The sequence below is a fragment of the Amblyomma mixtum genome, chromosome 1 (genome assembly GCF_055824585.1).
Source record: "Amblyomma mixtum isolate Tamu chromosome 1, ASM5582458v1, whole genome shotgun sequence".
NCBI lineage: Eukaryota > Metazoa > Arthropoda > Arachnida > Ixodida > Ixodidae > Amblyomma > Amblyomma mixtum.
The window spans coordinates 298,275,851-298,290,235 of record NC_143012.1 but is presented as its reverse complement, the minus strand read 5'-3'; positions in this window follow the sequence as shown (position 1 = coordinate 298,290,235).

Here is a 14,385-nt window from a genome sequence, read left to right as displayed (position 1 = left end):
GCACAGAGTTTCACAGGGTGGTTGGGTAGCTATTACGGCTGGCACATGCCATCAACTATCGTCGGTTCGAGCTTCGCGTGAGCCGAAGGTCCCGAGGAGCCGTTACCACAAGTACAGTCATGGACAAAGTTTTGGGCGATGTGAATTTGTGGAAAAGGTTTCGGCGTTGCTTCAGTAGATAGGCAGGTTACATTTTTGCAGCGTATAGAGGACGCACGTCTCCTGATGTTCCTATACACTATAGTCACCTGCTATGTCTTACCTCGCCGCAATAAATTTTGTTCCGAGAATACGCCTTCCGTAAACATTTGTCCATGACTATACTTGTTGTGACGGCCGCTGGGGGAATTCGGCTCGCGTGAAGCTCAAACCCACGATACAACGTCTCATTTCTAAATTTATGCCGCTATTTTGCTTTCTACTGAGTGCTTTTACTTGATTTTAGTTTACCTCATCGTATTTTTGGGCAAATCCCTCCCCTAAAAGGATTAAAACGCCTCGGAAGAGACACATGCTCTTCAAACAAGAGCACTCATTTCCTGTGCCATGCATGCGAGGTCGTTTAGGCAATGCCGTTAAGGCAATGCCGTTAAGGCAATGCCGTTAAGGCAAACAGAATAGCGCTTCTCATATTGGAGCTACCCCAACAAAGCATAACGACCGAGTGAGTGATGACGATGTCCTCAACTCAGCAAAGGCAGCCAAAGGAATGATGGAGCTGCTCAATGTGGTTGGGCCGTGTGACCTGTTCTCACGAGATTGACAGCCGCTCCTATATTTGTCCGGATGTAACGACGAACAGACGCACAACGAGCAAGGTGCTGAGAAACATATTATATATGTCCGCTTCTCTGCGTGCCCCACACGAGGGTCAATAACGACGCCTCCTGTATTTTCAGTCGTGCCCTTCATGGAGGGTTTTATGCCCGGCTCGCGGGAAAGGCGGCCGCACCTTACAGGCTACGGGGATCAACAGAAGGGGCTCAAAGATATTCCCGTTGGCTTTCGAAACTGCCACAGACAAAGGGCATCGAGACGAGCTCCTCCTTTTCTGGAACCTTCTCTTTTTCTCACGCATGAGAATATCTTCTTTCGGGGTATTTAGCGAGAAAAGTCAGCTTTCATGCTGATCAACGTACCACGGTTCTTGTATTTCTGTAGGCCTGGTCAGCTGTCTAATTTAGAAGTGAAATTTTTGAAGACGACTATCCAGAAGTTTCATTCGGAGCTATGTGCACAGTCCAAAGTCTTTTCAGAGCAGTGGGATGGTCGGAATGTTTCTTACTCTTTATAGGCAGAGGCAGGCAAGGAGGAAGCCTTGGGGCTTGTGCCCATTGCGGCTGTATGGGCTTCAGACCGCTGAACCTTCCCGCCCATCCGGGCGTGAGTCTCTAACCAATGCTTAACAATTCTCGCATCGTTATGCACGTATTTGAGTTCACATTAAGTTTGTACAGCCTCCCCTTGGCTGTGCAGTTGTTTTACTTCGTAACTATCGCGCATTTAAATTTCGTACACTAAGTTTATTTATGTGAGATGGACGACATTGTGAACACTTGCGTCAATAGAGCACTAACTTCAATAAGCAGATTTTAAATTGAAGAGAACAAAACGCGAACTACGACTTGCGAAGCGCCTACCATTACAGCCTACGTTCAAATGTTATGCACCAATTTACGCGTTCAAGTGCATTGAAGTCCAGAGGCGCTTATGTATAATAGTAAAAAGGAAACTAGGAACCGAGGAGTGCATACCGGGGACTGCAAACCATCAATTTGGTGGGCATCTTTTCAGTTCATTGGAGAATTACTCATCACACATTTCCGTTTATCATTTAACTTGCCCTCGGGCCGAGCAGCAAGACTCTGCTGAGCGTTCGTGCACCCTTTCGGCAAGGCTTAAAATTTATTTATCCTCTATTTTCTTATTCAGCTTAATTTCAACTTCTGGCTACTGTCAATATAAGGAAGTCACCTCCTGCTCGCACAGCAAAGCCAACGAAGCAGCGACCGCCGTAGGCAAAGGCGCTTTCCGAACTACAAATTTTCTTTCCCCTTCTCAGGGAATTGACTCTTTTCCTCCTTCTTCAAAGTATCAACTCCCTTCAAGCAACGAGAGTCGGGATTTACTCGCCACTAAAGCTTTCAGAACGCGATCTTTTACGGCGCACGTAATGACAAAGAGTTGCCGCGTATGCAGCCGGGTCAGCCAGCACGCGGGAAGCAGAACGTGTCAGGTCTATAACGCATTGCTCGCTGCCGCCGCCGACATGCAACCAGAGCCGAAGCACAGATAAAAATTTAGAAAGAGCCAGCATGAACCAAACAAATGCCAGACTTAAAAAAAAAAAAGACCTCAGCCGCGAAGCGAGGCGACCTTTATTTACGATCGTGCACGGGGCTAGGCCTACGGGTCGTAAATTGCAGTGCATTTATCGATCAAAAGACTATGTCGACCAATGCACGCTCTCATGTGTATGCAGAAAGGATCACGCCCCCGTTGTGCGATGCAGCAGTACATCAGGTAAAGCCAGATTGAAGGTCTGCTGAACAGAGGCAGTGATATCGGCATGGTAGCGACTGCCGGCACGCGCCGAAAGCAATGCTTGCCTGAGGATACCCACAGCATTATGCCGACAGGCAGCCCATACGTCGCCGGCCGATGCCGGGTCACATCACGTCTGGTGATCAACGAGATCGTGGCAGTCGTGATTTAAGCCGCTGCGAGCAACCCCCATCAACCGGGGAGCGTTGGGACAAGTTGCAGCCTAGGGATTATGGGTTCAATGCTCGTTACACAAGCTCAATCTCCTATCGCTCTGAATATGATTAGCTCGCAGACTAGGTTACTAATTAAGCATGGCTATGCCTCCACCAAGCCGCTTTCGTGCTTTGATAATGTTGTTGAACTTGACGTCCAGAGGAGGTACCTATATCATGTACGGGTGCTTCTAACAGAAACGAGCCGGCTGAGGTAGTCACAGGCAGCCATAATCTCGAGACCCGAGGCATATCGATTTAAAACTGATTACTAACTTCTCCTGGCGAGCACAATAGGGTCAGACGGCACTAATTACGTCGTCAGTCCAAACTTGTCTGGTATCCTGTAATCAAAATTCTGCCACGTGTGGGAGATTTCTTAGCCAGGGCTCTGTATCACGCTATCACATTTATTTGTTTTTTGCAGGCTTGCATGAAAAAGGCCAACGAGAACATTCAAATTAATTCTTCCCCTTACAGTGAGTGCCAGCAGACGAAGATTCACCGCTGGCGGTTGCGTATCCTCTCGGCCAGCGTGATCGCTCCTGCGTTAGTGATTGTGACTCCTTTACACAAAAGTTAAATTGCGGGGCTCAGCGGGATATGAAGACGAGTCGCAAGCCAGCGTGAACGGAGGCTGCGAAAACGCGTGGCATGGCAAAGGCCAGCTACGCACGAAAAGCGCCATGCTTTCTCATTTCCTGGTGGTATCACATGGACTTACAGCCTGCAGGCGCTGAAGACTGAATTATTTCGAAGCTACCAAAAAAGGCAGGCAAAAAAAAAATTATCCTACCCTTCCGGCACTTTTTCCCACGCTGGGCAGATCCAAAGACAAAATTATATGGCAGAAAGCTGGTGTTGGACACGCTTCACGTACCTATGTAGTTAATAGATACCTTTACAATACCGCTTAGTGTTACCGTTACAGGGTTACCAGGAGGTACCGGACTGAGAAAGAGAAAATATTAAAAATGCTACCAGAAGTGCATAACGCTGCTACAATATACGAGAGCTCATCTTTATTGCAATAGCAATACAGATGTTATAGCATGCAGAAACTCAGAGGGCAAACAGATACTGGTGGCGCACAGGTTGCATTAAAGTGGAAAACTAATGGCTGGCAAAGAGGGTTCAGCTTAAGTTAAAAAAACGCAGCGAGCTATGGAAAGAAAAATGACAAGTGTAACGTTAAGATAGCGGAAGTGGGCTGGGTGGGAGGGGAACAAACGCGGTTTATTGACATCCTAGGGGAACTAAAGATAAAGAAATGGGCTTGGGCGGGGCATGCAATGCGAAGGCAAGATCACCCCTGGTCCTTAAGGGCAAGGGAGTTGATTCGAAGGATGTTATTAGGAAGAGCGTCTACAAACAAAGCCGCATTCTAGTGACATAGGAAGAGAAATATTCGGTAGGGTACAAAGGCTTTGTTTTGCGCATACATTTTCTCTGAGGGTGAGCGTAGCACGCGCTGCCTGCTTTAGTAAATGAGGGCGAGCGGCAGACACGGAGGACAAGCCTGAGGCTACACATGGGCTGAAGCTGTGGAGGGTGGAAAGGGGGGGGGGGGGGGGGGCAGGCCATGGAGAGACGGTGCACCAGCGACGGCCGGATCCTATCAGATGCGGTGTGTTATTTCTGCACCGATGCGCATGCCTCGGCCGGGTAGCCGTATGTGGAGGTGCGTGGGAGGGGGGAATGGAGGGGGTTGTGTTTATTTGGGTGCGAACAAAAACACCGCGAGCGTCAAAAGAGAGCGTGAGGCAGCCAGAATTGATGACTCCGAGTGGCCGGGCAGCGGGGCCGGAAGCACGCGCTTCTCCACGGTTCTCTACCGCCTTGCGACCATAGTTCTCCGACCCTTATCGGTGTTTGGGAGGGACACATTGTTGCTTACCCTTTTCTGGGGAAAACAATGAGATGCTTCTTATTTGTGGCATGCTGAGAGATAGGTGGTTCCTTGTGATTGTTCTTCTTAGCCGGATTATCACCGTGTTTGATGATTCTGTCAAGAGTTTGAGGTTACGTCGAGGAACGCTCGGCAGTCGCACCGGTTGCTGCGCGTCAAGACCCGGAAGCTGGGCAATTTTCCGTCCATTTGCGGGTGGTCCGGTTATTCATCTTACCGGTGATCAGGCGTAAATTCTTCCAAGAAACAAAGATCTCCCTCAGTCTGACTGCAGTAGTTCCCTTCGGCCCTATTGTGCGGGATTGGCATTGGGTTGAAACTCTTTCTACTAGAACACTACTTGCAAGGGACAGCACGAAATCAATGAAAGATCTCTTGATATGACGGCCGCCTTGTTTATCATCTCCGTGTAAGTAACACAGATAGGATAAGGGTGACCCCACAGAGTTTTGTTTTAAATTGCCATAATTTGAACAATATGCTGTCTATTTAATGAAGATACGTGAAGAAACCTTTCTTGCTTACATTTAAGGAGGCAATGCAGCACATTCACTTATGAATTAATTTTTGGCCAAGGCGGATATTAAATGCCTCTGGTGAGTTGGAATGTAGAGAAGCAAGTTCTGAATGGCGTACACAGTAACTCCGAATTGCTGGTATTGCGTGTAACTTGTTTACACCGCAATGTTGCACAACTTTGTTGAAGAAGCGCATTACGAATGTTGATGAAGGACTCCATTTCAAGGGTACTTACTACATTGCTCGCATGAGCAGCATGTCCATTGTCGCAGCATGGGAGAAGATTGCGATGAATGCAGCGAAAGGGAAAGAAAAATACCGATATATGGCAATGCATGCCAACAGAAAGCCAGGACAGCGCAATTTTAACAAAAACATTGATTTCAAGCAAAAATCATGGCAAAGAAGACGAATGTATTCACTCCGCGTCAGTAGCGATCATGTGAAGCATCAAGCGTGAATAAGCTTCCCTCAATAAGAAAGTACTCACAAATTCGGCACACTTTTGCAGTCAGCGTTTCCATTAATCTATTTCTGCATGCACTGTAATTATTTGTCCGACATCACAAATATTTACGTGAAAAATTCGCTTACTCACTGTCGACGCTTCCTTATATTACATCAAAATTAAGAAATTTGCAGCTTTACCGTTAAATTTCAAGCGTATATTACATAAAGGGCGCGTATGTTCAATAGCGGAAAGGTAACAAGCAGCCATAATGTGGCTTGTTATAGGAATATTAATAAATGTTTCTCTTTCATTCAAAATAAGATTTTATCACTCAGATTACCCCAGCGTATAGAGTGCCTGTTCAGGCACCTACTAAAACTAAAGAAGTAGAATGAACTGTCGGCATTGGAAGTACAAAATACTAAATAGAAGTCAAAAATTAATTTGTTGAAGTTAAACTTTGTAGCTTTTGGCTCGCTTAATGGACGTACCTTCCGTAATGACAAGCACAGCATGTATCCTAAATACAGCACGCTCTTTTCAGTTCTGTACTTTTCTTTGCATGCTCACAGAAAACAAGTTAAACTATTATATTAAAAATACTTACTCTTATTCTAAACTGACGCCATACAACTGCCTAACGCCAGGTAAAAGGGCGTAATCAATTGCAGGGAACGTAAGTGGCCTCTCTTATTTTATTTGTGGCATGTGGTTGTGATAATAGCCTCCCTAATGATAGAAATGCGCTTAGTTGCGGTCATAGTCACTAGTCACTAGTTGCGGCCTTAGTCTTCCATTAACAAAATTCGTGGGCAAGATTAAGGAGTAAAACTAATTCGTTCGCTTAACACCACATGCTGGAGAAGGCATAGGTTGATGAATATAATTAGTGCAGATGGTTCGGTTTTTCGGCGGAGCATCACTGGAAAAATTCAGAGAGATCTTTCGGCGAGCGACGTAGGCTTTGCTTCCTTTTACAGTTATTGCGTTAAGAATTTTCGGGGCACGCGAGGTTGCGTTCCTCGGATGGTCGGCATTTTCAATATAGGGACACTGAAGTCAACGTTATGCAGTTATAGCTGTCAGTAAAAGTTGTTTCCTTGGTCCTTTCTGGTTATGCTTACGTTCGTTCACCAGCACGGAGAAAATTGGATTGAAAATTCTCCTCGGCAGTTCATTCAATCTCGTGATGTCCTCACCAACATGACAGGTAGTCATTGTTTTAAAATGAACGGTGATGTACTGTAGTAGCCTCTGGGGTCCAAGCAAAAAATCAGTGTCGACGCATGCACTTTATCTGCAAAAGCTATCGTTCACTGCACCACCTGCTTTTTGTATTTGAATGTGTTCTGTCTCATAAAAGAACCGTTTTTTTTTTCCTTACAGTGGCCTTTTAGTGCTTAGAATGCGATACTATGTTGATACAGGCCAACTGCTATTTTTTTTTACTGCCCCATCAATCTTAGTTGCTTATCTGCGCTCTGTCTGTGAGCCCATATTCGACCCGTCTGTTTTGCTCGTAAATTTTTATTCAATTTTCACAATTTCGCTGCATGTCTGGCGTCAAACGCAGATGTTATGCTTGAGCAGAATATATATACACGAAATATCTGCTTACATTGCACTGGTGAAGTCCCGCTTCATTTCACTGTGGCTTGTGCTTCAGGCATGCCGCCGGGAATACAGTGTCCAGACATGTCGAAAGCGAAGAGCGGCTCAGTCCTCGCAAAGAACTTCAACGACGGCTGCTGAGGTCAGTGCCATGGTATCGAAAGCGAGACAGTCTTGTCTGTGTCTATAAGGTTATCCTAAGCAAGGAACTTCGATTGCAATCGCAGAGCTCAAAAGAAAGAATCGGCAGCGAAATCAGCGAGACGGTGACTTGCTTCATTGAGCAACGAGACTGCACGTCCAGAAACGAAGCTTCAACCAGTTGCCCCATAGTTGCGCTCTTTCGAAACTCAACAAGGGGCGCCTAATTTAGGGAACACGCTGGCTTACAGTGGCGGCGCCCCAATCACCGGTTCAATCATCCATGCTTAGCTTCCGTCATTTGAGGAATATTTTTTTGCTTGTGCAAATGATTTGGACCTTTTTTGTTTGCAGAGATATGATCCGCATCCCATAATGATCCCTGGCTGGGCTTTACAGTGTACTCCCATGGCTCGGTGCACGTTTTGGTTTCTTTGGGTTGTACAGTTTCAGCGCAGAATTTCCGAGCTTTCATATAATTATTGAAGGTATTGATGACAGTCGAGAATAGGCGTGAATGAGCCCTTAAAGCGCTGGGAAAGCATTTTTAAGATGTTTTAAATGAAGTTTTTCTTAATTGGGGCGTCATAGTTTCAAAGACGGAACGCGAAATACGCAACATTTGCGCACCTCAATCTCATAGCAATATTTTTGGTCCGTCGCTAACTGGGTTTGGTTAGGTTTCGTATTATTTTCAAATATGATTAGCGAAAAAGTTTCAAAGATTAAGATCTCTTGCGCTTCACAAAAAGCTTGAACAGCAGTCATATTTTTTTTTTATGTAGGCCTACTCTAAGATGTGAAGAAAGGCATTTTGAATGCGCGTTAAATGCAAGTGACGGAGCACAGGCTTTCTCAAAGAAAATTAAATATGTGCGGATACGCATGCACTCCACTTTTCTATGACTCGCCCATTCTGATGCAGCCGGACTCATTATCAGAGCATGCGAGAAGCGGTGTCTTTGGGCAGTTTTTATAGGGCTTTGGCGATTTCACTGCATTAAAGAAGCTGACCTTCCGGCATTCTGCTTTTTCCGCAAAAAATGTCCCCTTCTTTGTTTCTTTTGGAGTCCTAACTCTTTCTCATTCGGATTATTATGGTCGTACGTACTACGGTACGTATTATGGTATTTTCTCGCACCAAATTATTATGGTCGCGACTCCACCGTGCACATCACATGTTTATCAACCTTAAACTTAGAGCCGATACTTTAGTGATCTTGGGATTTCTCCAAGACCAGTGGCCCGAACTTAAGGTTTAGACGTGGTGGTGATGTGTGCCTTAAGCTCTTTACGTTCACCGATTCATTTCATATTAGCTGAAATTTCATTTTTTCATCTCAGGGATAACTTTTAGAACACTGTACGCTCTGGGTCACTTTCATCTGTATTATCAATATCGGTGCGGAATGCGGCACGTGTATGAGAACCGACCTCAATTCCGAAATATGCTGCCAAGCGAGCATGCTAGTTATGACAAGCATTGCGTGGATCGTTTGGAACTGTCGTCGTGTGGTCCACTTTCAGTTCTGAGCCTTCAAACCGGCTCTCTTGCTCGACTTCTACAAGCATTCGTGCAAAAAATTCCCCAGCGATTTTTTTTCCTATACGAATTGACTCTGTTCATCTCTGACGAAACTCCTGTGATGGGGCAGATGCTTTAATGATTAATATACTTTAGCCGTCGCGTACGTCTCCACACCAAAGATTTAAGTTTTTCGATGAAAAGGCATTGTGCATACGACTCCAAAAAAAGGAACTAAAGCCGTTTCTTTGTTCAAGGCGATTTAAGTGAGCGAACATTCTCCGAGCTCAACTTCAGACCACTATTTATTTCTTAGATGCTGAGGACGTTCATTTTTATTCATGATCAAAAGAAATCTCGCTGCTCAAGATTTTTGTGACGACCCTCTCATACCTATGATTTGCATGCATTTTGCTCAAATCAGCGTACCAGAGTGGAAATGTGAAATTAAAAGCACGTTGCAAGACCTAAGAAAAAACAGGTGTGCATTTGTTCTGAAAAATTTGTACAGGCTAGGGTGACATCATAGCAATGATTTAATCTCGCATGGCCTCCAAAATAAAAAATAGATTCGTGAGCAGGAACAGCGAAGCTAGAAAAACACACAACTTCTAATTCCGGTAAGCAAGCTGCAGGAAAGAAATAAAGAAAGAAAGAAAGAAAGAAAGAAAGGAAGGAAGGAAGAAAGAAAGAAAGAAAGAAAGAAAGAAAGAAAGAAAGAAAGAAAGAAAGAAAGAAAGAAAGAAAGAAGGAAAGAAAGAAAGAAAGAAAGAAAGAAAGAAAGAAAGAAAGAAAGAAAGAAAGAAAGAAAGAAAGAAAGAAAGAAAGAAAGAAAGAAAGAAAGAAAGAAAGAAAGAAAGAAAGAAAGAAAGAAAGAAAGAAAGAAAGAAAGAAAGAAAGAAAGAAAGAAAGAAAGAAAGAAAGAAAGAAAGAAAGGAAGAAAGAAAGGAAGAAAGAAAGAAAGAAAGAAAGAAAGAAAGAAAGAAAAGGCAATGAGAATGGGGCGGGCAGAAACATTCCCAGTAGTAGCGCGAAAAAGAACAGAAAATACCGACATAAGAGAGTCAAGGGGCGCTTTCTCGTTACTGTGAACTCCTCTTTAGCGCTACTTTTGTTTCCTCTGCACGAACTTTGTCTGATTTGGCCTCCCGTATTCCAGGTGGTGAGAACGCTAACATTCGTAAACTGTGGAAATAGGTCGTTTGTACCGATCGACCCCGACGGAACAGAGAGAACAGTCACCTGCCAGTTCGACAATCAAGAAGAACCCATTCCATGTATCGGAGCGCAATTGAGTAAAGGAGCTAGCTGGTTTCGCGGCTGCTTTCGAGTCTCTTTGTTTTTGCAGGACAACTTCTCTGCAGTTTTAACGATGCTGCTGATTGGGAAACCAGACAAAAGAGAACGAAGAATTCAAACAAAGAAAACTCTAGCCGGGGCATGGCGGTCGTCTATCGCAGATTCCCACGTTGTCTCTCTTCTTGCACCAACGTCTCCTGCTGGGCGTACTTCTGTGCCTGGTGGGGTTTTTCCTCTTACAAGTGCGTGAAAATGTTATTCTACGGTACGCACTTTTGTGTCGGAGCTAAGCAATCTCACTGTTCGTTAGGGTGCTTTTCTACAGATATTATCTTATTCACGTCCTCTAAAGCTTTTAAAAAAGTTGGCGATTGTTCCGTATCCGCTTTATTGGGCATTCTGAGTATCCGGTATCAGCAACAATTCCGAAAAAATAGACTCTATCTGCACGTTACGGCAGAAAAAACCAACAGGAGGTGCAGTTGTGACATCGCTCACAATCTACTCATAGTGACCAATTCCGATAGGACCGCTATGTAGAGAAGTGAAGGGCGATCGGAAGGAGAAATTTGACCACAGCTGCTTGGAATGAATCTTCGACGCTGCGCAATGCCGAAATACTGATTCCTGTGAAACCCTACTCTCTTCCTAACATCGTAGCAGCAGACGGATCAGGCCAGGCTATTATGGCTACCCTTCCAGTAATACATTACAATTTACCGCAGCAAACAATAGCGAGATTCGAAACCGCGTGCATGACCGTTGTTGCGTCTCTGTTCTTACCAAAGTTTTGCATCAGATCTGCTGACGATACAGCTAATACTATAATACAACTCAGGAACAAAATTTTGCATTGGATATTCGATTTTGAGCCAGTCGAAACGAATTGAAAGTACTTACTTGAAAGACGGCCGGAGGCACTTGCGAAATAGATAATTTTATGCTTTATGAGGGTTTAACGTCCCGAAGCGGCTCAGACTATGAGGAACGCCGTAGTGAAAGGCTCCGGAAATTTCGACCACCTGGGGTCTTTTAACGTGCACTGAGAGCCCACAACATGCGCCTCTAGAATTTCGCCTCCATTGGAAATCGACCTACACAGCAGGGATCGAACCCCCGTCTTTCGGGTCAGCAGCCGAGCGCCATAAGCACTGAGCTACCACAGCGGCCTAGAATAGAATGGCATCTCGAGGGCATAATGCGGTTCTTCTCACTAGCAGCGACAGCGGAAAAATATTTTACTACTGCCGGTGCATTACGTACAGGGTTCTACCTCTACGCGCATGAAATTGATGCTTGATTTGAAGCCATTGCGCTGGTTTTCAAATTCAACATTAAAGTTTTATTTTTGCCAGAGTTTCCTGTGGCCTTACCCAGAGAATCCATCATCATAGAAAGAAATTTTAGCTGTAGTACGCTCATGTAACAGCAGCTTTGAACTATCTGAACAAGGAAGAAACCCTTGCACAGTCGCATGTCTGAAACAAGGCTAAACTCGCCGCTCTGCGGGTGGATATCTGAAAGGACCTTAAAACGGTTCCCGTGGCTTAGTGAAAAATATTTGCTTCATCTCAGCAATGCGGCCTTTAAACTATAGCCTTCAAAGGGTGCCAGCAAGCGTTATTCAGGACCAATGTGTATTTCATACGGCGTTACAATTGCAGGTAAATAAGATATTAGTAGTAGTTTGTTCATCTCTCGTAAAAACTGAGCTAACGAGAATGTTCTGCGATAACATCAGTTATTGCATGACTAAAATAAACTACATGCAGCACATATCTACTGAATGAAGTCTAATGATGCCATATTTGTTTGGTTTTATCTTAGTTGTGTATCTTTTAAAGCGGGTCAGCAGTTCGTTGTGGAAGATTTGCTGCAAGTCAAGCAAGTAAAAGTATTCTTAGAAAAGATGTTCAGAAAAATTGCATGCTGGCTTCAAGCAGATTTCAAAGATCACAAACAAAACGTAAAAAGGAAGGAAGGCGAAAGTGGACCACTGGTGAATGACCCCATCTCTCGGGCAATTAATCAGGACTAAGCCCTGGGCTTTTCCCCTTCGTCATCTTTTGGCCGTGAAGCCATAAATGCGCCGCACTCGCCCTGTCGTATAATGACCGCTGTCTTTTCCGACTCGTACTTTTGAAGTACGGGCAGCTTCGGTTTTTCCGCCAAGCTACGAAGCATCACAAAGCGAGAAGCTGTTTTTTTTTTTCTCCTAGAAGACGTAGGTACCCACTTTGTTAAGTTTGGGAGGTTTAACGTCCCAAAGCGACTCAGGCTATGAGGGACGCCGTGGTGAAGGGCTCCGGAAATTTCTACGACCTGGGGTTCTCTAACGTTCACTGACATCGCACAGTACACGAGCCTCTAGCATTTTGCCTCCATCGAAATTATACCGCCGCGGTCGGGATAAAACCCGCCTTTCGGGTCAGCAGCCGAGCGCCATAACCACTGACCACCGCGGCGGTGCTTATCCGCTTTGTATCTGAAGAAGTTTTCATTCGTGTGGAAGCTATCACAGTGCAGTTTTCTAGCGAAACGCTATATTCAACAAGTTGTTTGAACCTGAGAACACATCATGCTAGTAGGACCACAACAACAGCCTCCGATAATGCGGGGTAGAAGCCGAGCAACAATTAACCCTCCTTGAGGGCCAGGGACTGCATTATTTTGGCATCTAACAACATTACGCAGGTTGTGCCTTTAGCAAGACTGCATGCTTTTGTGGACAGATATTGCAGTCAGGCCCGCGAGAGAGCGTGACAAAGCCTGGCCGAAAGCACTGCTAACTTGAAATCACCGAGAAGCTGTACGTTTCTGGGAACGTGAACCTAAATGCCAGCTCTCACGCAAAGCGCACAGAAGGACGCTCATACACAAGGAAGACGGGAAGAAGCTGCGACAAACTGGGAGCGTCCGGGAGAAATGGTTCGGAAAAATGTCGATTGCTCGCTTGCCCGTTTCAAAATGGTGGACGTAAATTTGATAAGGGTGTCATTGGAGAACCCTCAGAGTCAGCCAGCCCTTCGAGGAAGTGCTGAGAAGGCACGCCGGTCACTCGCCGCAGGCAAGTTTAATCTGACGAGTCACTGGGCCGCAAAATGGCCTCCTCCGCACTTGCGCATCTATCCTCTTTGTTTGCTTGGTCTTGAAGATCTTTTAAGCCCGATGTTGCTTTAACTGAAGGGAAGCTCTAGCAGCGGTAACTCTTGAGATTATTTCTATTTTGCATCTGCAGCTTTTTTTTTCTTTTTTTTTTCAGTGACTTTTAAGCTTCATATAAAAACTGCGACGATGTCAATGATTTTTCTTGATTTTGTATGTGCCCATTATTTTCGATTTTATTGTTGCTGACATTTATTCCTTACTGGTACAGTCGCATATTTTTGCTATCGGAGTTGTTTTTGCGAATTTTGGGAAAAATTTTGCTTATTTGCAGAAGCAGATGTAGTCGAATTGTGGCAATGTAATTATCTTTATTGGTGTACTCTGACGCTGGATATCCTCCTGTAATTTACAAGGACATCTATCTCAACAGGCTCAAAGTCGACATTAAGACTTTTGAGCTTGTCTCTGTTTATTTACACATGTAGTCGAAATAACATTGATTTTTCTCTCACTGCGAGTAGAACTCTCACTCTGTACTGCAATACCTGACGGAAGCCAACAGACACCGAAATCAAGGAACAGAGTGGATTTTTGTTGCATAATTTGTGGTGTTCATCAATGAGAGATTAATGGGGTAATTACTTTAAATATAGCGAATTAGAAAGCAGAATAAAAACAACCACATGCCGCCTGTTGGTCCGAACCCACGACCAGAAATCTCGCGTCTGGGGCTCTACCAGCTGAGGTACGGTGACGGCTGTCCGACATTCTGCTTTCGTGGGTATTTATGTGCAGTGTAAGGGAACTTTGAGAGTGTTCACCAGCGCCACCCTCGTCCGTAGCGGCGGACGTAGAGCGTCCTGTGTGACCGCGAGTGTCAAGTAGGAACGTGATAGAACGGTGGGGGCAACAGCTGTGCGAGGACCATCTTATGAAACGTATGACATCAAGACTGCCAGAATGGAAGCACTCGTTAGCTATTCGGCAGACAAGAGAAAGGAAAAGAGGGGCTCGTTATGACATGCATGACAGAAGACAACAGTCCTTGAAACCAAAGAGCATA